The sequence below is a fragment of the Lissotriton vulgaris genome, chromosome 6, assembly GCF_964263255.1.
Source record: "Lissotriton vulgaris chromosome 6, aLisVul1.2, whole genome shotgun sequence".
NCBI lineage: Eukaryota > Metazoa > Chordata > Amphibia > Caudata > Salamandridae > Lissotriton > Lissotriton vulgaris.
In genome coordinates, this window is record NC_141694.1 from 1,909,295,371 (window position 1) to 1,909,317,700 (window position 22,330).

Genomic DNA, 22,330 nt, shown 5'->3' on the forward strand with positions numbered 1-22,330 from the left:
AAGGTTCAGGTAGAGAAGTCACAGGAATTTTGCAACTTATTGTGTAAAGTTACAGAAGTAAAAGAAAAGAAAAAAGGGAAAAACGAGAAAAAAAAGAGAGAGAGAGAGGCCTGTAAAATTGTATAGCCAAGCTGCTGGATCTGGGTGTAGTGTACGGTCCGAAGCTTGAAGCAAGTGATGCTTGAGACACAAAGCAGGACATGTGTTTGGTATCTTATGCGGGTGAGTTGTGAGGTTTGGTGGTTAGTATGTGGGCGAAAAGGAGGCAGGCAAGTGAAAGAATGGCTTTTGGGTGGCTGAGAACAGCTGAAGAAGGAGGAAAAAGTAGGGACATTTGGGAAGTGCTGCGAGCACAGGAGATCAGAACAGTTGGGAGGGGGTTGTATCTGTGGGTCAGATATGGTGTCGTGACCTGTGGAAGAGAAGGGAGCACATCCTGACAGCCGAGAGAATAGTACCAGGTGAGGCAGGGCCCCATTTAATATCATTTGGTGGCTGGATGGAAGTCATGGAGAAGCGTGGCTCAGTGGTTAGAGGCGGCAGACCCGGAAGCTGAGATCGGCCGTGGACCAGGGTTCGATTCCCCGCCTCGGTGGGTCTCGGGCTCAAAAATTCCACGGAGTCGACAATTCTCGCTCCGGTGCCTACTCGACTCACGGGGTCACACTCTGCGACTCTGGGCAATAGCTTGCTTAATCTCCACTACGGCCCCTCGCGGCGGGATGCCTGGCTTTCACCTTGTGGATACGCGGCCGGGGTATCTCACAGGGGAATACCAGGACGAGTTCCCTAAGCAAGCGCCTTGAGACCCCTGGGTTATAGTGCGCTATATAAATCGAAACACATTTACATTTACATTTACAACTGTTTGTGTTTTGTAGAGTTTCACATTTGTAGTTTCAGAACGGAAGCCCGACAGATCGCTACTGATCAAGTGTGAAGGATGTCTGATCAGTAGTGGTCTCCCGGTGGCTGGTCATAGCTCCTACGGGTTATAGTTCAGCCCAGTCCTCACTCTGGGTAAATCATGTCTCATTTCTGTGATAGAGACAAGAAACAACCTAATGTTCCATAAAGCTTATCCTCTACTTTCAGCAAGCATGCATAAGCTATGTCGGATCTTTTTTTCTCAAGTCCTGCATGTCTGCTTTGGTGGGTGATGGGGGTTTGGGCCAGTCCATTCTGACCATTACCAGAAACATCTTTTCACAGCCAGTTTCTGGTCCACCTGTCCAGTTTCCATAGAGGGATGTGCTGTATAGAACATGGCACACTCTTCATTGGTTGTTTGTTGGTCACTTCAGTGCAAAGCTCTGGCTATCCGGCCCGTTGGCAGTTCTCGGCTTAGCGTGGTTGCTCCATTGTGGATGCAAGCGCACTTCTCTTACGGTAGTTAAGCTCCTATAGCATTCTTTGTGTATGCTATTCTCATTAACCTTGATCATTTCCTTCTATTTTTTGTAGCTAAAAAGAGCGGCTATTGAGCCGTAACACACACGGCACTTTAAGTGTACTTGCTTACACCTTTCTCCATTCTCTCCCGGCTCATATGTTAAGTAATTCACATGTCAGTACTTGGGAGGGAAATGGCTTTGTGAATGCTTGCATATAAGCAGGAGGTTGTAATGAGGGAACTTGTAGCTTGTCAGGAGAACATTTGAGACTCCTGCACCACAGTGTTGCGACACCGAATAGAGCACACAATTATATTTTGTGCACCAAATCGCAGATTCAATTGAAACATCTTTTGGAGGTTGAAGGGTGTGATTGCGTTTGGTGACACAACTTGTTTTTGTAGCTGCTTCTGTCTTGTCCTGACTCCTTTGTTCAGGTCTTCATATGAGAAGTGGTGTTGAAAGTAAGGTTTGGTAGGTGGACTCCTTCCTATCTTGCTGCTTTGTTGACTTGTTGACTTTTGTTGAAGAAGCATCAAAGAATAGGTGCTTCAGGGATCTTGTCTGAGGAATGGTACTTTGACCCCTCTGCAAGTTTTACATGGTAACTTCAGATGCAGTGATTAAGACACAGTTAGCGGCTGATTATGATGACGGTGAGACCGCCACCGACAGCCCACCGGTGGTGGTGCCATCGTAACCATGTTCTCCGCCCTCTTTATAACAATGGCTTGCAGATGGTTGCCGGTTGGAAAGACAGACCACCACACATCCACCGGGCTCCTTGAGCATGCTGGTGCGGTCGAGGTGGTTGTATTCCCTACAATGGTTGCAGTGCCTGCCAAGTACCACCGCAGGGATTACAGTGTCCCTTTCCGCCTGCCTTTTGATGGCAGTTAACCCGCCATGAAAAGGGAGACGGTACGGGACATTGTGGCCCCGTAATGGGTCCCCGTCCTCCCTCCTGGCCCTCCACTGTGGGTTTAGGGGGGAACCACATATCCCTGCGCCATATGGTGCCTGCCACGAAGGGCAGGGAATTGTTATGTGTTCCCTTTTTGCACTGCGGCATGTGCTGCAGCCAGCTGCACCCACCGTAATGCAAAACATAGGCATTGCGACCTACGTGGTGGTGGCCACATCCTAATGCCCTGGCGGGACCGCCAAAAGCCTGTTGGGCAGTCCCATTTACCAAAGGGTGGCGGTCAGATGAAAGTCGGACTGCCATCCTAATCAGCCCCTTAGTTTGCAACAAGGCATTGAGGGTGAAACAAGGCAGCTGTTTGTATGACAGTCAATGCTTCTTTAAATGTTTAAAGCATTTTGGCTTCACCCAGGAATATTCCTAGGTTTCCTCTGAAGTTTTGCATTGTAATGCATGAGGAACTGATTTACATCTGAAAAATACTTCCCAAATGTTCAATTCTTAATGCCTACATAGATTTTATAAAGAAGGTAATCTATAAAGATCTATTTTTTTTTTTTTTTTTTGGAGTGGGGGTTGCTGCAATAGTTTTTGAAATGTTTGTCATTGCTATAGAGCGAGACCATACCACTACCACTGTTGCCAAACTAATTACCGCAAACACAAGTAGATGATGGACAGAACGGTGAAACTTTTCAGACACTTCCTGCCCCTCCCGCCCCCCAGTCACAGATCTCAGTTGAATCCATCATAATTACTTAGCTCAGTTTGCCACCTCAGTTCAGACCCAGCTATATGCTAGTCAGTCTTGACCATGTGCCTCAAGGGAGCAGTCCAGACCAAACTGTCAAGCCAGGTCTTCCTTGGACCGGCAATAAGCATCCTGGGACCGGTTTCTGAGTAACACCCTTCATCAGCCAGGCTCTCTGGAATCCAGTGGCAAAGTGAGCTAGGGACCCACGTCTGGGCATACCCTGCCAACGTAGGGCAAACAAAGCAAGCACAAGGAGATTATGGACGGAGTGCTGAAACTTTTCAAATACTCCCCGCCCCCCGTCCCCCCCCCCCTCCCCCCCCCCCCCCCAGTCAAAGATCTGGGCTGAATCCATCATCATTCTTTAGCTCACTTATACTCATCGCAAAGCTCCTCTTACTATTATGGTCTACCAATAAATGTTCTAGTCTCTTTTCCCTTCTATCCCCCATTATCCCTTTCAATCCAACAGTCACATGTCCACCACTCAAATGAACTCAAATGTCACTATACTAATCTACCACTAGTCCTTTTTGGGTTCCGGAGTAGCGCACTACTCACCGAAAAGCACGTTGACACCTTGTCGGGGTAAGTAAGCGCTATATAAATGCAATTATAATACAATACAATCAGAGGACGAAAGCATATAAACACCTCAGCCAAAAAGTGTGTCTTGGTGGAAGATACCCATAAAAAGTCAACCCCTTCATCCCTTCTGAAGCTCTAAAGACTGTGGGGCACACTTTAGTCCTCCCAAAGTTAGACTACAGCAAGGATCACGGGCACCCCAAAAACAGACCTTGGACCCCTGAAAGACACACTCCATGCAGCGGCCAGACTTCTGTCCGGGGAGAGTCGCTTCAACCACATCACTCCTGCTCTCAAGAATTGTAACTGGCGACCAACCGAGGCAAGAGCTATATTCAAAACTGTGCGCATAAGCCACATGTTAGAAATGGGATTTCCGGTTGGCTAAGGCTTGCGCCAAAGCCAGGCAGAAACCACCACTCTAGTCAGGGCAAGAGAGTTACACGCCAAAGATAACCGCTGCTCACCCTCTAGGCAACGTGGCGCGAGCAGTAAGGCTTATCCCGGAGGCAATGTGAGTTAAGTATTTGCGCATGCACCCAGCAACAACACCCAAGGCCCACCACAAAGGAAACTCCACACAAGGTTATGTATAAAAATAGCCTTTGTATTATACCAAACACATCAGATAAAAACACACACTTTAAAATGTGCCAACAGGCACAGGCAGAATTTACAGATGATATGTACAGGACAGGGCCACATGGACCACTGTCAGGAATATGCACTTTTAGACTTAGAATACTTGTTAGAAATAGCACTTTGTTGAACATAGAATATAAAATCACTGTAGCACCAAATAGCAAATGTAGCACACAACCAGTAATCACTGGTAGGAGGTAAGTACCACCTACGCAACCCTAACCACCCTAGGAAAACATCACGCAGGGATAACAGGACCTCACTAGCAACACCTGTACTAGGAAGAACAACCACCTAAGTATCACTATACATTTAGGGGTATTGGCATAAAAGCATTACACATGACGCATAAAAACACATTTGGAGGTGCAGGAAGAACACATGATGCATAAAACACATTCAGAGGTGCAGGAAAAGCATAATTGTGCATAAAACACGTAGGCCACACCTGTGACTGTCCCCAGGCCAACTGGCCTCTCTGGGGCTGAAACGCCGTGTGTCCCAAATGTCAGGGGGCCTAAACGGAGCAGCTGCCCACTAAGTGCTGGGCAGCTGGAGAACTGAGCCTGGCACCAGCGTGCCTCCTGGCTCTCTTCTGGGACGCTGACCAACAATGCCGAAGGACACGTGGGAGCCTGGCAGGCTCTGAAACAAAATGCCACCACACTGGGTGGCGCGGCCCGCTGCCAACCGGGGCCGCTCTACCCTTCAGAAATGCCCCCAGAAATGTAGGAGCCTCTGCGGCTCTGCAGAACTGTGTGCCCCGGAGCCTTTAAATTGGTGGAGTCCCTCTCGGGGGACTCGAAACTCAAAATGCCCCAGGAGCCCTCGTGGGCTCTGAAAGAAATGGTGCCAACAAAATGCCCCCGGAATGAAGCATGCACCTCTGGGGATGACGGGCACCGGCAATGTGCCCCGACACCCCCCCCCTCTTTGCCAATTAGCACCGGGCCCCACTCATCGGCGGCTTGTGCAGGGACGTCTCCTCTCGGCGGCGGTCACCAGACTGCTCCGCCCACGGTCTCCTCAGCCGCAGGCGGGACTCTACCGTAACACGGGAGCCCCGCAGACTTCACCTGCTCGCTCCCTCTTCTTCTCTGCACCAGAGCGTGGGGTAGGCTCCCGTCCGCTTCCGGTTTCCTCTGGGCCCGCAGTACTTCCGGGTCACGTTGGTAGCGGCCCGGAGGGGGGTTCTTCTTGCGGCTCGGGCCGCAGCGGTGATGAGGGTAGATGAGGGCTAGGCTCCCTCTTGACAGGCACGGTCCCTGGGGGGTGAGCACCCGCTAGGGATTAGGGAGGAGTAATTTACACGGGTAGGCTCCCGTGATCAAATAAATAAATAACACTGGGTGGGTTCCCGTGAAGGCAGAACACACAGGGTGGACACCTGCTCGTCCTCACGCAAAATGCGGGGTGGGCTCCCGTGATGGAGACACGAATGCAGGGGAATCCCTATGCCCAAGGCTTGCAGCTCCGTGCTGCAACTAGAAATAACTGTGCTCCCTTGGATGAAAAACCAAAAGCTTTCCTGGCGCTTGAAGGAGGCAAAGTCCAGGGCAAAGTTCAGGGAAGGTAGGCAGGGGGTGGCAAGGCTGGGCCCAGGGTCCAGCTCACAGGGCCCTCCAGTCAGGCAGGCAGTCCCTAGGGGCGGTATCCTCCTGGCGCCCAGCAACAGCAGGCCCCCCTCTTCAGGTCAGGAACAAGAGAACGTTTTTCAAGAGGTCACAGCCTCTTTTTATACACTAAATCCCTTTGTCTAAAGGTGCAGCCAAGGGGCGAACCAGTTACAACTGGTTCCAGAGCACTTTGTTTTGCTCAGCCCCTCATCAGTCGCACCACAGGGGGCGGTGCCAACATTGTGTGGGGAAAGCCCTTCCGTATTCAGGTCCCAGGTGCACTCCTCCCCAGCCATCAACATGCAGATCTCCCATTCACCACCGGGGCAGACCCATCCTGACTCATGGAGCCTGGCACACCAGCCAGCTCCAGCCAATCACCAGCCAGCACATTCACTGCACAGGCCCACCAACTTCTAGAAGTGGCACTTCCACACTAGACACAATCATGCTGCACACATCATTGCGCAGCATTTAATCACACGAGTCTGCACATACAAAACTCGGCGCATCAGGAACTAACATGGACACATACATTCCCCATGCATTCCTATGGGAGGGCAGGCCAATCTCACCACACGCACGCACTTTACTCTGGGACACAGTGGTAAAGTGCGTAGAAACCAAAAATCACTAACACTGGGTCACCATAAAAAGCCAACAGTTTAGGGGTCAACCTGCCAGAAGGGCCAAGTCCAACACCACAAAGCACTAGACACTAAAAACCCAAGTTACCTCACAGATAAATTAACAAAAGCTGTCCAAAAGAGACCCCTCTGAAGCTCTAATAGTCTATTCTTGATTCCACCAAAATTTAAGAGATCGAAATCGTGCACATGTTGTTTCTCCGGAAATGCCCCTCAGAATTTGGAACTCACGACCTCAAGATTTACGGGACAATCAGTCATTCCCTCACTTGAAGAAGAAACTGAAACTGCTTCTCTTCGACAAATACCTAAACTCCCCCTTTACGCCGCCAGTCCAAACTATTTGCCTCCCTCCCACACCCTTTAAATTAGTATATCGTGGTCCTTTTAATAATTGTATTCAATTTAACTACCCCAAGTGCTTTCCAAAAAGTTGTGGTGTTTTGGTGCTAAGGATTAAAATAAAATATATCCCACATGCAGTAAAAATTCTCATGAAATCCTTTATTTTACGGCACGGACTTCTGTGGATTTGGCTAATGTGAACTATGGTTAGCTAAAAGAAAACATATGGCGAGTTTACTCACATATCTATATAGTATAGTGTGCATAGAATGTAATTATCTTTTGTAAAATAAGTGTTCTTCTCAAATTGTTGAATTCCTATTTTAGACTTTGAATAGACACGTTGCCCGCGCTCTGAGACTGAGGAATTCTAAATAGTGGTAAACGTGTGCTATTTATAAGTTATCTCCTTCATACATCTAAATATCACTCTAGTGTTGTAATATTACATCCAATAAATATTGCACCCCGCAATATCACATTATTTTTAATGCAGTAGTATCCCAACCAAATTTGCACAGTCTTTGAAACAAGGGTCTTATTCAGCCCCACTGGTGTTCAAATCTTATGACCTATGAAGTATGCTTCGTTCTCTGAAGTGGGCTCTTATACCTCACTGGTTTGTTAAAAACTCACCTTTTTTAAATGAACCCTCTATAGAGTTGTCATATTCTAAATCCCGACAGTTCCACGGGTTGGGTACTTTTCAATCAGTGGAGAGCCGTGTGTGACACTTGAGGAGGAAGGAATAACCAGCACTTTTGGCAGGCAGCTTGTCTTCCTAAATGCTTGTGTTTTTAATAAGACATCTAGTCATTCGATACACATCTATAACACATGCATTCATAGCTAGAGCATAACTTTTTTATAAAATTGAATTTATTTTTATATATGATTATTAGCATCAAAAAGATGCCTGTTCTTCTCGTGGAGGCATCACGATAATGCTTTCACATTGTTTATAAGTTAGGGTCATCCAACGCAGGTTGACGAGGGCCCCACTACACACCCATTCTGTTTCCCATTTTCATTAACCGCATGTAAATAAGATTCAGGTGGATATTGTGGAAACCTGACATGGCTCCGCCCTCAGTCTTTACTGACCAGGTCGGTTTACATGATGGCTCCATGTCATTGAGAATGCGATTCACCAGTCTGGGTTTTTCTTTTACAATGTCCATCCTTTGAAGTAATCCTCACTGCCTCTTCTCCCCGGAGCACTTTCTTTGTCTCCTTCACCTAAAGCACTCTGCTTGCCTTGACTTTTCCTCCTCTCAGGCACTAGACTTTGCCCCCTCTCCTAGGCCCACCAAGGCGCTCTATGCACCCCTACCACCTAGGATGACCAACTGGCATGGGTGTAAATTTAGGACGATGAGGGAAAAAGTTCAGGACAAACTGTAAAAATTCAGGACACTCTATGTGGCTCTTCTTTGCTACCTCCTAATGGGTTCAAGCAGAGATACATCACTTCGTTTTTTCCGCAGCTGTATGTGCTCACCGTAACTGCCTCCCTGCAATATGCTAGCTCTCACCAGTCATCTTCGCTCCCACTGTGTGTCCACTGCATGGGCCCCCAGCCTCTGTGCCTTAACGGGTGTTCTTCCTCCTCTTCTAACCTTATACCTGGTCGATACCCCGTGCCACAATGTGTGTCCACCCCCCAAATTTACCCCCTTTGGTTTATGGTTCCTCACTGTGCCCCCAGTGTGTGTCCACTGCATGGGATCGCTCCCTTGATAACCTGTAATTCCTGTGTCTGCTTCAGCTCACATTGTTTAACTGTAGCCCAGCTCATCGTGTCCCTGCTCATCGTGTCTCTGCTCATCGTGTCTGCTCATCATGTCTCTGCTCATCATGTCTCTGCTCCCCATGCCTATGCATCCATGGCGTCCCCAGGCTGTCTCCATGCTCATCCAATCATTTCAACCTCCGGCTGTTTCATTAGTGTGTGCACAAACCTACTAGTGACAACCTGGAATTGTCTCTTTATTCTGCTCATTGTGGGACCCTGGGGATAATCACACCAAATATATAGCAGCCACCCAACGGGGTGTTAAAAAACAGGTACATTTAGCACCATCATACTGCTTCACGTTATTAAATACCCACAAATAAAATAATCAGGTGACTCCTATTCTCTTGGATTCAATATGTCCATACCTGGCATTTCCCTTTATGCAATGGAGCATTCTCGTTGTGCCCTTAATAACTGCATAGTATTCATTTGCTAAAACAAATCCTGGATTGCTTTAAACTGTATCCCTGTAAGCCCCATACACCAGAAACCCAATGGATACGCTATCTTTAAGATTAATGGTAAAACACACAATTGCATCACATCCATCTACTACTAAACACAAGTAAAAGATATGTACATTTACAATGCCAATAGCTCTAACTATAACAAATGTGAGACCTATTGAGTTGCAAATGCTTGTTTTTTTCTTGATGTTGTGCAGCATTGGGAAACCCTATACATCTAAAAGGTGAGACTTCTTGACTTTGACATTGTGTGTTTATTATGGTTGTAAATCTCCTGTTCCTTGTGTAGATCGGGTCAGAGCCTCTGATCTCTGGGTACACCATGTGGAAGATGCTCAGATTACCTGTCTTGGTCCTATCCCAGGCTCCCTGATAGTATAAAGGACTCCCTTGTGGCAGTTGCTTATGTTTCCCGCTGTTATTGTGATGTTCTGTGTTGCGTGGTCCATTCACTAAAAAAGGCTCTGTTAGACCTGACAGTCTTAGGCTGGTCTTTCCCCAACTTTTTACCGGCCTCCCTCCATTTTCTGTGCTTTTTTTTGCTGGCTTTAGGACTCTGCTTATGTAACCACTGCTAATCAGTGCTAAAGTCTAGGTGCTGTCTCCTCTAAACATGGTAACATGAGCTCATACTCACTTGGCATATTTAATTTGCTTATAAGTCCCTAGTAAAGTGCACTACATGTGACCAGGGTCTGCAAATTATTCGCTACTCGTGGTCTGCAGCACTGATTGTGCTACCCACATATTCAGCCTGAAACCATGTCTCAGGTCTGCCACTGCACTACCTGTGTGTGCAGTGTACTGCCACATCAACCTTACATTTAAAACTACTTGCCAAGCCTTCAAATCTCCTTTCTTTACATATAAGTTGCCCCTAAGGATGGCCCTTGGTAAACCAAAGGGAGAGTGCTATGTAAGTAAAAGTCGCAACATATACTCTATGTTTTACATGTCCTGGTAGTGACAAACAGCTAAATTCATTTTTCACTGCTGTAAGGCTGACTTTCATTGGCTAGAACAGGGAATTCCTTAGAATAATTGTAAGCTGTAATTCCTGATTTGAAAGAAGTAGGCCTTTCATGTTTCATATTTCATATCTTTACCAGAAAAGTAGATTTATCATTACTATTCCAAAGTCTGATTTAACATTCCTATTTTAAAAATGCTACTTTTAGAAAGTGGACTTTTCTCTGCTTGTACTGCTCTTTGTGCCTTACACCCTGTCTCTAATAAACATCTGGGCTAGGTGACCGACCCCTTCAATCAATCAATCAATCAAAGCATTTATATAGCGCACTACTCACCCAGAGGGTCTAAGGGCGCTATGGGGGGTCCGCTACTGTTCGAACAGCCAGGTCTTGAGCTGCTTCCTGAAGGCGAGGTGGTCCTGGGTCAGGCGGAGGTGGGTCGGGAGGGAGTTCCAAGTCTTGGCGGCGAGGTAGGAGAAGGACCTTCCCCCCTGTGGTGGCTCTTCGGATGCGGGGGGCGGCGGCGAGGGCGAGGCCGGTCGATCGAAGCTGGCGTTTGGGAGCGTAGAAGTTGAGGCGGCTGTTGAGGTATCCTGGGCCTTGGTTGTGTAGGGCTTTGTGTGCGTGGGTGAGGAGACGGAAGGTGATTCTCTTGTTGACCGGGAGCCAGTGCAGGTCTCTCAGGTGTCCGGAGATGTGGTTGCTGCGGGGGATGTCCAGGATGAGTCGTGCTGAGGCGTTCTGGATCCGCTGGAGTCTCTTCTGGATTTTGGCGGTGGTTCCGGCGTAGAGGGAGTTGCCGTAGTCCAGACGGCTGGTGACGAGGGCCTGGGTGACCGTCTTCCTGGTCTCGGTGGGGATCCACCGGAAGATCTTCCGTAGCATGCGCAGGGTGTTGAAGCACGACGAGGAGACGGCGTTGACTTGTCTGGTCATGGAGAGGGAGGAGTCCAGGATGAAGCCCAGGTTGCGTGCGTGATCTGTCGGTTTGGGTGCGGTGCCCAGGGCGGGGGGCCACCAGGAGTCGTCCCAGGCAGAGGGCGAGGAGCCCAGGATGAGGACTTCCGTCTTGTCTGAGTTCAGTTTCACGCAGCTGATCTTCATCCATTCGGCTACCTCTTTCATCCCATCGTGTAGGTTGGCTCTGGCGGTGGCGGGGTCGTTGGTGAGGGAGAGGATCAGCTGGGTGTCGTCGGCGTAGGAGATGATGTTGAGGTTGTGCTGGCGTGCGATGGCTGCGAGGGGGCTCATGTAGACGAAGAGGGTTGGGCTGAGCGAGGAGCCTTTAGGAACGCCGCAGATGATTTAGGTGGCTTCTGATCTGATCGGGGGGAGGCGGACTCTCTGTGTTCTTCGGGCGAGGAAGGAGATGATCCACTCCAGTGCCTTCTCCTGGATTCTGACGTTGCTGAGGCGCTGCACTAGGGTACGGTGGCAGACAGTGTCGAAGGCCGCGGAGAGGTCCAGGAGGATGAGGGCCGCTGTTTCTCGGTTGTCGAGCAGGGCTCGGATGTCATCGGTTGCTGCGATCAGGGCGGTCTCGGTGATGTGGCTGGCCCGGAAGCCAGGCTGCGAGAGGTCGAGGGATCCGTTCGTCTCGAGGAAGGCGGCCAGCTGTTTGTTGGCGGTCTACTCAATGACTTTTGCAGGAAACGGGAGCAGCGAGATGGGGCGGTAGTTCTTGAGGTCGGTGGGGTCGGCTGATGGCTTCTTTAGTAGAGCGCTGAGTTCGGTGTGCTTCCAGCTCTCCGGGAAGGTGGTGGTGTCGAAGGAGGTGTTGATGATGTCCCTATGTGGGGTGCGATGACAGCGTCGGCCTTGTTGAAGACGTGGTGAGGGCAGGGGTCGGTCGGGGATCCGGAGTATCATTGTGCATTCCATCTAGACAGCCACAGACAGTGCACAGGTTGGGTGTGATTTAGCACCCATCTGCATCCATCTGTATTCTGATGGTTCTTCCTGGGCAGATGGGAGGAAGGGGCCCACCCTTACACATCACAGGGTAGTGGACTGACCCATACAAATTACTAATAACTCCCTTTGGTAGTCTGGAGTGAGTGCTGGGATTGAAAGGGATACTGGTGCACTTCAAAACCACTCTTTGGAGTTTCCCTCCGATCATAGGCACATTAGGACGTAAGTGCTAAGTCTCTGGCCCGTCAACTCCGTCACTTCTGGATCTATACAGAACCGCTGTCAGAAGAACTGTGGAGCTGCAGAAAAGACTCAAGTGGATTGTTTTTGTGGAAGAATTGCTTTTCTGTGTGTTGCCCTGTGGAGTGCAGCTCTCTGGAAGGAGAGCTAGACTCTGCCTTCACTCCAAAGTGTGCTCCAAGGGCTTGTTAGCTTGCCTACTGTTTCTGAAGTTTCAGAGACACAAAAGACTTCCTGCAGTTCCGCTGATGCTGCTGGACTCTCCCTTCTGTACGTCCTACCCTTGTCTGAGGTGCCCTCTCCAAGTTCTAGACCTCAGAAGTGGTTTCTACAGCTGAGTCTCTGCCAAATCTGATGTGACACAGCACGAACCCCAGCAAAGTCTCTTCCGCTAGATGGCACAAGGCCTCGCCACGCACACTGCACCCCAAGCTCCAAGGTACTGTGTTCAGTGGGCCCTAATGGGTCCCTGCAGTCTTTCTGCACTCCATTGTAGTCCGCCTGCACTTTGAATTTGTACCGGTCCCTCTTGACCAACCGGAAGTATCCTTTTTAGTGTTAACTGCTTTTAATCATTTTATTAGCTTTTATTTCTTCAAAATTCAATATCTCAGCTTCTACTTGATTGATTTTGATGATCGTTTTGGACTTGTTTTACTCAGATAAATGTTCTCTATATTTCTAAACTGAGTCTTTTTGTGATGTATTCACTGTGTTGTTGCATGAGTTATTGCACAAACCCTTTAAACATTGCCTTTTAAGCATGCCTGCTCTGTGCCCAGCTACCAGGGGGTGAGCACAGAATAATTTGGAATTGTTTTGTGACTTACCCTGACCAGGATTGCTGGCCCTACTTGGACATGGTGCATACCTCTGCCAACTAGAGACCAGGTTTCTAACAGGTTCCATCTTGCATTATTCGTTAGGCCGTTTGATAATAGGAACCGTTCCCTGGATAAGAAGGGAGGCATCTGGTTGCTATGAATTTAACATTGTAGTGTGTTGTGAGAAGATCTCACTCACTGAACACTGAACAATCAACAGCCTCTGTTCTCTTGGTTACTCCTTGAGTCCACACTCCTCAATAGAAGGAGATCACAGAAAGATTGTATGCCCTTACTCTGCCTATTGCATCTTTACATTGAAAGTGGAATCTAGAATTTCTTCAGCGCACTTGTCTATATGGACACTTAAATGTATCATTAAATGCCAATAGGTTTTTCTGATGGGCTTTGCATTTAAGCTTATTCATTGTTTCTTTTTCTTAATCTAACAGGTAAAATAAATGCAGTAATGAATGACAAAAGTAAAGCTATTAAACATCACTGGTGTGGGGAGTGATGTAAAAACAGTATGCCTCAAAAACTCTTCCCTTGAAGGCTAATGCCGCGCTGAAGTCTTTTTCTACAGCAGAAAACCCAAACTTGCCAATGAGGTCTGTAATTGGCTCTTAGATATCAACTGATAGACATTGGAGACACAACACACTGGCATTCTGAAGCAAGTCTAAGGTGCTCATTACGAATGAAGAGATAACCTGGTATCAGAAAGAAGACAAAGGAGAAAACCCATATGAATTTCTAGAATGTGACAAAACATTTATTAGGCAAAAAAGAGCAATTGTGACATACGAAACTTCATACTGGAGAAAAACCAGATCGATGGATTGACTGTGGAAACGTGTTCTTTGCAATGAAAGACCTAATGCAGCATCATAGTGTCCACGTAGAGGAGAAACCATATAAATGTACAGAATGTAATAAATTGTTCAGATGGAAGGAGAGTCTAAAGCGGCATCAAATGATCCACACTGGGGAGAAACCGTATGAATGTACAGAATGTGACAAAGCATTTATAACAAATGAAAAGCTAACACATCATCAGAAAATCCACACTGGGGAGAAACCGTACCAATGTACAGAATGTGACGTGGCATTCATTAGAAAGTCACATCTAATGACACATCATAAAATCCACACTGGGGAGAAACCATATCAATGTACAGAATGTGACAAAGCATTTATAACAAATGGACAGTTAACACAACATCAGAAAACCCACACTGGGGAGAAACTGTATGCATGTACAGAATGTGGCAAGGCATTTATAACAAATGGAGAGCTAAAACGACATCAGAAAATCCACACTGGGAAGAAACCATATAAATGCACAGAATGTGACATGGCATTTATTTTCAGTGGAGACCTAAAAAACCATCAGAAAACCCACACTGGAGAGAGATCATATCAATGTACAGAATGTGACAAAGCATTTATCAGAAATGGAGATCTAAAGCTGCACCAGAAAACCCACACTGGAGAGAGATCATATCAATGTACAGAATGTGACAAATCATTTATAACAAATAGAGAGTTAAAGCAACATCAGAAAATCCACACTGGGGAGAAACCATACCAATGTTCAGAATGTGACATGGCATATATTAGAAAGTTGCATCTAATGAAACATCAGAGAGTCCACACTGGGGAGAAACCATATCAATGTACAGAATGTGACAAAGCATTTATAACAAATGGAGAGCTAACACGACATCAAACAATCCACACTGGGGAGAAACCATATAAATGTACAGAATGTGACAAGGCATTTATAACAAATGGAGAGCTAAAACAACATCAGAAAATCCACACTGGGGAGAAACCATATAAATGTACAGAATGTGACATGGCATTTATTTTTAGTGGAGGCCTAAAAAACCATCAGAAAACCCACACTGGAGAGAGATCATATCAATGTACAGAATGTGACAAATCATTTATCAGAAATAGTAGGCTAAAGCAACATCAGAAAATCCACACTGGGGAGAAACCATACCAATGTACAGAATGTGACATGGCATTCATTAGAAAGTTACCACTAATGGAACATCAGAGAGTCCACACTGGGGAGAAATCACATCAATGTACAGAATGTGACAAAGCATTCAGGACAAATGTACAGCTGAAGCGACATCAAAAAGTCCACACTGGAGAGAGACCATATCAATGTACAGAATGTGACAAAACATTTATATCCAATCGAGATCTGAAGCGACATCAAAAAGTCTACACTGGAGAGAGACCATATCAATGTACAGAATGTGACAAAGCATTTATAACAAATCGAGAGCTGAAACGACATCAAAAAGTCCACACTGGAGAGAGACCGTATCAATGTACAGAATGTGAAAAAGCATTTATAGCAAATGGAGAGCTGAAGCGTCATCAAAAAGTCCACACTGGAGAGAGACCATATCAATGTACAGAATGTGACAAAGCATTTATAACAAATGGAGAGCTAAAGCGACATCAAAATATCCATACTTGGGAAAAACCGTATGAACGTACAGAATGTGGCAAGGCATTTATAAAATATAGACCGCTAAAGCAACATCAAAAGATCCCCACTGGCGGGGAATCCGTATGAATGCACTGAATGTGACAAATCATTTATAACAAATGGAGACCTGAAGTGACATTAGAAAATCCACATTGGGAAGAAACCATTCAACTGCACTGAATGTGAGAATGTGTTTATTATAATGTCATGTCTTATGCAACATCAGATAGTCCACAAAGGAGAGAAAACCTATGAATGTACATAATAGTACATCAGAAATTCCACACTGGTTAGAAACGATAATGCTGTACTGAATACGACTTAGCAGTTTACAGAATGTGACAAGGCATTCATCACAAAGCAAAATTTAATACAAAATCAGGAAGTTCACACAGGAGAGAAAATGTATGTATTGAATACCACAAAGCATTCTTAATAAATGGACAACTGAAGCGATGTCTGAAAATTTACATGGCAAAAAATCCTATGTTTTACAGAGTGTAATAAAGTCTTCCAAGGAAGAATAAACTAATGCAGCATCAACAAATCCACACTAGGGAGAAACCCTATTAATAAATAGAATGTGGCAAGGGATCGATTACAAAACAAAATGTAATATAGCAGAATGTTCACACAGAAGAGAAACTCAATAAATGTATTGAGTGTGAACATGAATTCATAAATGGAGAGTTAACACAACATCAAAAGTCCACCCTGAAGACTGCACTGATTGTAGCAAGGCATTTGTTAGCAAGGGAGAGTTAAACAACATCCAAGTCCCCACTGGGAAAAATCTATATGAATGTACGGACTCAAATCAACCAATGTTATTTATTAAGCTCAGCAAATCATCCGTGAGATTCTCAAGTCGCTGGGGGATGTGTTCTGTCCGGAGGGGCTGATCAGTTGAACAGCCAGATCTTGAGTTCTTTCCAGATTTTGAGTTCTTTCCAGATTCATTGATGAGTCAGATCTCCAGTGCCGGGGAAGTTCATTCCAGGTCTTTACAGCCAAGTGGGAGAAAGAGCAGCCTCCGTGCCTGGTTTGACACTGGGAGTGTGAGCGAGCAAGAGGGAGGCAGAACGCAGGTGTCCGGTTGGGCTGGTTAAAGAATACACTTTGGCTGATGTAGGACGATCCTTCCTTGTGGAGTGCCTTATAAGCATGGGTCGGTATCTTGCCTCTTTTCTAGACTGGGAGCCAGTAGAGTTTACTGAAGTGGGGATTGATGTGGGTCTGCTTCACGAGGTTGAGGATTAGCATTGCTGCTGAGTTCTGTATTGTCTGCAGTTGTCTCTGGTGGTTAGTGTTGATTCCTACATACAGAGTTTTTAGGTAGCCAAGCCAGTTGGTCACCATGGCTTGGGTGATCATTTGTCTGGTGCTGATGGGGAGCTGCAAGATCTAAAGATCTTACAGCGCATGTGCATTGTGAGTCATGGGCATGGTCTGTAAGGGAGGGGAAGAAACCAGGTTCTGCCGACCACCATGCGTCGCTCCAAGGAGATGCCTGGTAACTGAAGATGAGGACTTCCGTCTTGTCTGTGTTCAGTTTTAGGCAGTTGTGCTTCATCCAGTCGGTGATGTTGGCCGGGCACCTATGTAAGTTGTCTCTGGAGTTGGTGAGGTGGGTGTAGAAGATGACTTTCAGCCCGTGTGATCTAATAATGTTGGCTAGGAGTATCATGTAAGTGTAGAAGAAGGTGGGGATAATTGAGGATCCTTGTGGGGTACCACAGAAGATGTCCTTGGGCTCAGGAGTAGGGCAGGAGTCTGATTTTCAGAGTTTTTCTGGTGAGGTTGGAGGCGATCCATTTCAGGGCATTTCCTTGGATTCCAATGTGGTGGAGCTTGTCGATCAGGATCTGGTGGGAGACCATGTCAAAGGCAGCCGAGAGGTCAAGGGGGATGGGGGCTGTATTCTGACTGAGGTCCAGGAGGGCTCTGATATCATCTGTGGCTGCTATCAGGGCAGTCTCTGTGCTTTGATTGGCATGGAATCCTGAATGGGAGGAGTCCAGGAGGTTGTTTTGCTCCAGGTGTTTGGTCAGCTTACTCTATTTCTATTTCTATTTCTGGATTTGGTGAAGCACAACAGCTACCCCAGCAATGGGGCGTCCCGGCGCTGAGAGACATGCTCACAACCTACTAGACGGGGGAGTAGAGAGGGCCCTAGAGAGCGGGAAAGAGGTAGGTCTTGATTGCTTTGCGAAAGACCGGGAGACTGTCTATGGAACGTATGCTGATCGGGAGATCGTTCCAGAGTTTGGGTCCGAGAGCACTAAAGGAGCGACCTCCAGTGCGAGAGAGCCTAGTTCTGGGAACTTCCAGAAGAAGTTGGTTGGAGGAGCGTAGAACACGACCAGGAACATAGGGTCGGGCCAGGTTTCGCAACAGGGGGGGGGCTTCCCTGTTTGACGATCTTAAAGATCGTAGTAAGAGCTTTGAATTTAACTCTGTGTTCCACCGGCAGCCAGTGGAGCTTGCGGATGGTAGCTCTGGCTGAGCATCTGCGTGGGAGACCGACCAGCGTTCTAGCCGCCGCGTTCTGGATACGTTGGAACCTAGCCGTTTCTGCTTATTTGCTCCCAGGAGGAGGACGTTCGCATAGTCCAGGCGTGACAAGATGGTTGCCTGGACGATTAGCTGGCGGACTTTGAGTCAAAGAGTCCGAGTATAGGCCTGAGGTTCCTTAGGAGACCTATGCAGGTGGCTGCTACCTTTTTAGTGTGTGACTGGAAGCTGAGGTTAGCATCCATCCAGACTCCCAGATTTTTTACACAGTTTTTAGGGAGTGGAGTGGTGCCGAGGGATGACGGCCACCAGTGCTCGTTCCAGAGGCTGGTGTTTCGGCCAAGGAGGAGCACCTCGGTTTTCCCAGCATTAAGTTGGAGGAAATTATCCGTCATCCATTGTGCCACCGCTGCCATGCCCTCTCTGAACTTGGATGCCGCGGTGGACGGGCTTTCCGAGAGGGTGACGACCAGCTGGGTGTCGTCGGCGTATGAGACCAGCGTGAGCCCCCACTCTATGGCCACATCCGCGAGCGGCTGGACATATACGTTAAAGAGGGAGGGGCTCAGCGCTGATCCCTGGGGGACTCCTTGAGCTATGGGATGGGATTTAGAGAGAAATGGGGGGGCTGACACCTTGAAGGTTCTGTCCTTAAGAAAGGATTGAAACCATGTAAGAGCGAGGCCAGTCACACCGGCCATCTCCAGACGCTTCAGAAGAATGTCATGGGATACTGTGTCAAAGGCTGCGCTGAGATCTAGAAGGATCAACACAGCACTTTGACCGGAGTCTAAAATCGTCCGGAGATGTTCGGTTGTGGCCAATAGGGTAGATTCAGTGCTATGGCCCGCTCGAAAGCCATTTTGGGATGGATCCAGGATTCCGTGCAGGTCCACATGCTTCGAGAGGATGCCGTTGACATGGGCTTCTGCAATTTTAGATATCCTGGGGAGGAGGGAAATTGGCCGGAAGTTTTCCGGCTTGGAAGGGTCAAGGGAGGGTTTTTTGATTATCGGCGATACCCACGCTTGCTTCCAAGCTATGGGTACAGAAGCAGAGGTAAAGGAAAGGTTGAGGATATCCAGCATGGGGGGTAGAAAAAAATCAATCGAGTCCAGGAAGTGAGAGGGGCTCATAGGGTCAGCTGGAGAGCCAGACTTCACTTTCTTGCAAACTCTTGATGGTCCTCTCAAAGACTATGGCCAGGAATGAGAGCAGGGGTATCAGTCGGGAGTTATTCATCTGCTCTAGGTCTGCTGAATGTTTTTTAGGAGGGGTTTCACTTCTACAAGTTACCACTCTTCTGCGGAGGAGGCCAAGGCGATCGATCTGTTATGTGGGTTTGTGAGCTCTAATCTGATCACCTTGTTCCTGAGGTTAAAGATATGGTGGGGGCATGGATCAGCGGGTACCCCAGAGTGCATGGAGTTCATTATAGAGGTGGTGTCTTGTGCAATGAGGATATCCCAGGAAGTGGACCAGAGGTCAGAGTTAGTGTCAGTGGGTGTGAGGAGGTCGAGGCTTTCACTTGCAGAGAGCTGAGGTTCAAAGTCCCTGTAAATGACAGCGATCTTCTAATGAAAGTAGTCAGCAAGCGTGTAGCACAGATCCTAGGAGGGAGTTATAATATTCTCTGTGGCTGCAGGGTTGCTGAATTCCATGATGGTAAAGAGCTCATTGCTGTGGTTTGATCTGATCTTTATCCAGCATGTGAGGGCTCTCTTCTTTAAGGAGGTGGTGGTAGTGGTTGATCGATGTCCTGAAGGTGGTGTAGTGCACTGGATCCTTATTGGTACGCTGTGATCCGGTCCCTGTATCACCCCCGCCCGGACTGTGCCCCCCTGAAGCCTTATCGCTGTCAAGAACTCCACGCTCACGCACTTTTAGACAACCCCCTCGGGTCCGTAACATTGACAGAGCGAAAACCATGACCCACAGTGTCCCGCCCCTCTCTCTATTCCAGGAACCTATCACCGGTCCTCAGGCACCGGAAGTACGTCACCGTGAACCCGGAAGTCCCACCCCGGAGGCAGCGACAGCACCAGTGAAAAGCGAACGCCACTGTGAGGACGAGGTCGGAGCATTGTGGCAGGATACTCAGACTGGCGTTGGAGAGCGAGAGGAAGAGCAAGCCGAAGAAGACGAGTAGTCGGAGGACTGGTGGAGCCCTTGAGGAGGTGGCTGAAGAGCGGCCGTGGCTCACTGGAGAGCTACGGCGGACCGCGTGAGTAGCGTAAGCCTCCCCGTGAGCACGCTAGGTGCTCCGTGTATATATTGTATAGTTCTCTTACCTTTAGACACTTGTTGCACGTTAAGAGCACTGTGAATATTGTAAAGCACTTCACCTTGAAACGCCCACCTTCCCGTCACCGTCACACCGACACCCTTTTTCTTTGATCTACTTCCCTAACTTTCGGTACGTTCCTCTTCCCCATAGAATCCTCCCTCACTAGTCATTTCTTTTCCTCCCACGCACGCCCCGGTGTCGGTGTCAGCATACGTTTGGAGACCCTGTTCGGTCTAACGGTCCCTTCTTTCTCTTATTGCCCTCCGAGGTACCTCCCCAGCAACGGAGCCAGAGCACATCCCTGGACCCTGCAAGCGGAAGATAGTCGACCAGGAAGAACCAGCCGACCTTGCCGGACTACCTTTACCATCCTGTCTGTTGACTCTTGTACCAATAAAACCCAAGTATAGCCCACTACATTCGGCCTCCTTGCCTGATTTTCCGGCCCGTGACACCCCCACGATCACATCTGGTGTCAGAAGTGGGATCCGCTGGAAGCATGGAGGCCGTCATGAAGAGAATGGCCGACTCCCAAGAACAACTGGGGAAACTTATGGAGCAGTTCATGAAAACCGCCGAGGACGACAGAGGCCAGCTACATGACGTTTTGAAGGGTCAAGGACCCGCGCATGACCAAGCCATGGGCAAATTGACTGACGTCTTAGGACAACCACGAGCCATGGCTTCTCTCCCCTCCGTGGTTTTGCAGAAGTATGTCCCGGGGGAAGACCCGGACTACTTCTTTACTAACTTTGAGAGATTGGCTCAAGCGGCGAACTGGCCCGTGGATCGGTGGGGCCAATATCTGGGTCCCCTACTCACCGGAGACCTTCAGGCGGCCTATCAGCAAGCCAACATCCAGGGCAACAACCCCTATGCAGACATAAAGAAATGCATCCTAGAGCGTCTGGGGGTGGACGATGACACGTACCGAATGAAGCTCAGACAAGCTAAGGAAGGGCCGCAAGAAAATCCGCGTGCTCTATCCTTCCGCATCAAGGACCTCGCCAACCGGTGGCTCAGACCGGAAAACTCCACCAAAGACGAGATATTAGAGAAAATCTATCTTGAACAATTTTTTAACTCTTTGCATCCCGCCACTCAAAGGTGGGTCCGACAACATACCAGACTGACTTTGGAGACCGCAGTAGAAATAGCTTGTGCGTATGGCTGAGCTCAAGAGCTGCAACGCGGTAAGGAAGAAAACCCGCACCGACCATACAACCCCACAGCCAACCGGCCAACTCGGCCATTGCTCTCTTGAAGACCAGAACCACCTCCTCTCTTACACTCTCCAGTCCTGTATCGTCCCCCCAATCCCGGACCCCAGTGCTACCATTGTGGGAACTTTGGACACATAGCCCGCATGTGTCCTCAGAAGGAGGTACCCATGGAAATCGGACTGGTTCGGAACTATGTTTGCAACACACCGAGGGACACTCCCCCTCCGTTTCATTGCCCCGTGTCCATTGAAGGACAGGAAGTGCTGGCCCTCGCAGATACTGGGTGCCGACAAAGCGTCCTTCGCCCTCAAGACTTGGCTCTCCCCCAGGGTTCGCCAACAGGAGTAGTGGCCATCCAGTGTGTACATGGCGATACCAAACGCTACCCCACCACTCAAGTCTGGGTGCAACATCCCGGGGATCCGGGAACCCACCTCACGGTCGGTCTGGTACCGGCGTTGCCCGAACAAGCCATTCTAGGAAGTGATTATCCCGGACTCCCTGCTCTTCTCCAGGACACTACAGACTCCCTGACCCAATGGTGGAAAGAAGCCCCTTACCCTCAGGGTCCGTCCTCCCCTTCTAAAGAACCGAAACCTCACAAATCGAAGAACCAGAAAAGACAGGAGAAGAAACACCCTACCTTTGCTTATCCAGTGAATGTGG

General features: G+C 48.2%; 1 pseudogene across 1 annotated transcript in view; it reads left to right on the forward strand.

Annotated features, from left to right (window-relative positions):
- The window catches only part of LOC147709885 (uncharacterized), a 122,044-nt pseudogene extending 105,950 nt beyond the window's left edge, over positions 1-16,094 (forward strand). The window contains exon 3 of the transcript XR_015296747.1: positions 13,578-16,094. The product of XR_015296747.1 is annotated as an uncharacterized LOC147709885 (transcript). The remainder of the gene's footprint in view (positions 1-13,577) is intronic.
- The last annotated feature ends 6,236 nt before the right edge of the window (positions 16,095-22,330 follow it).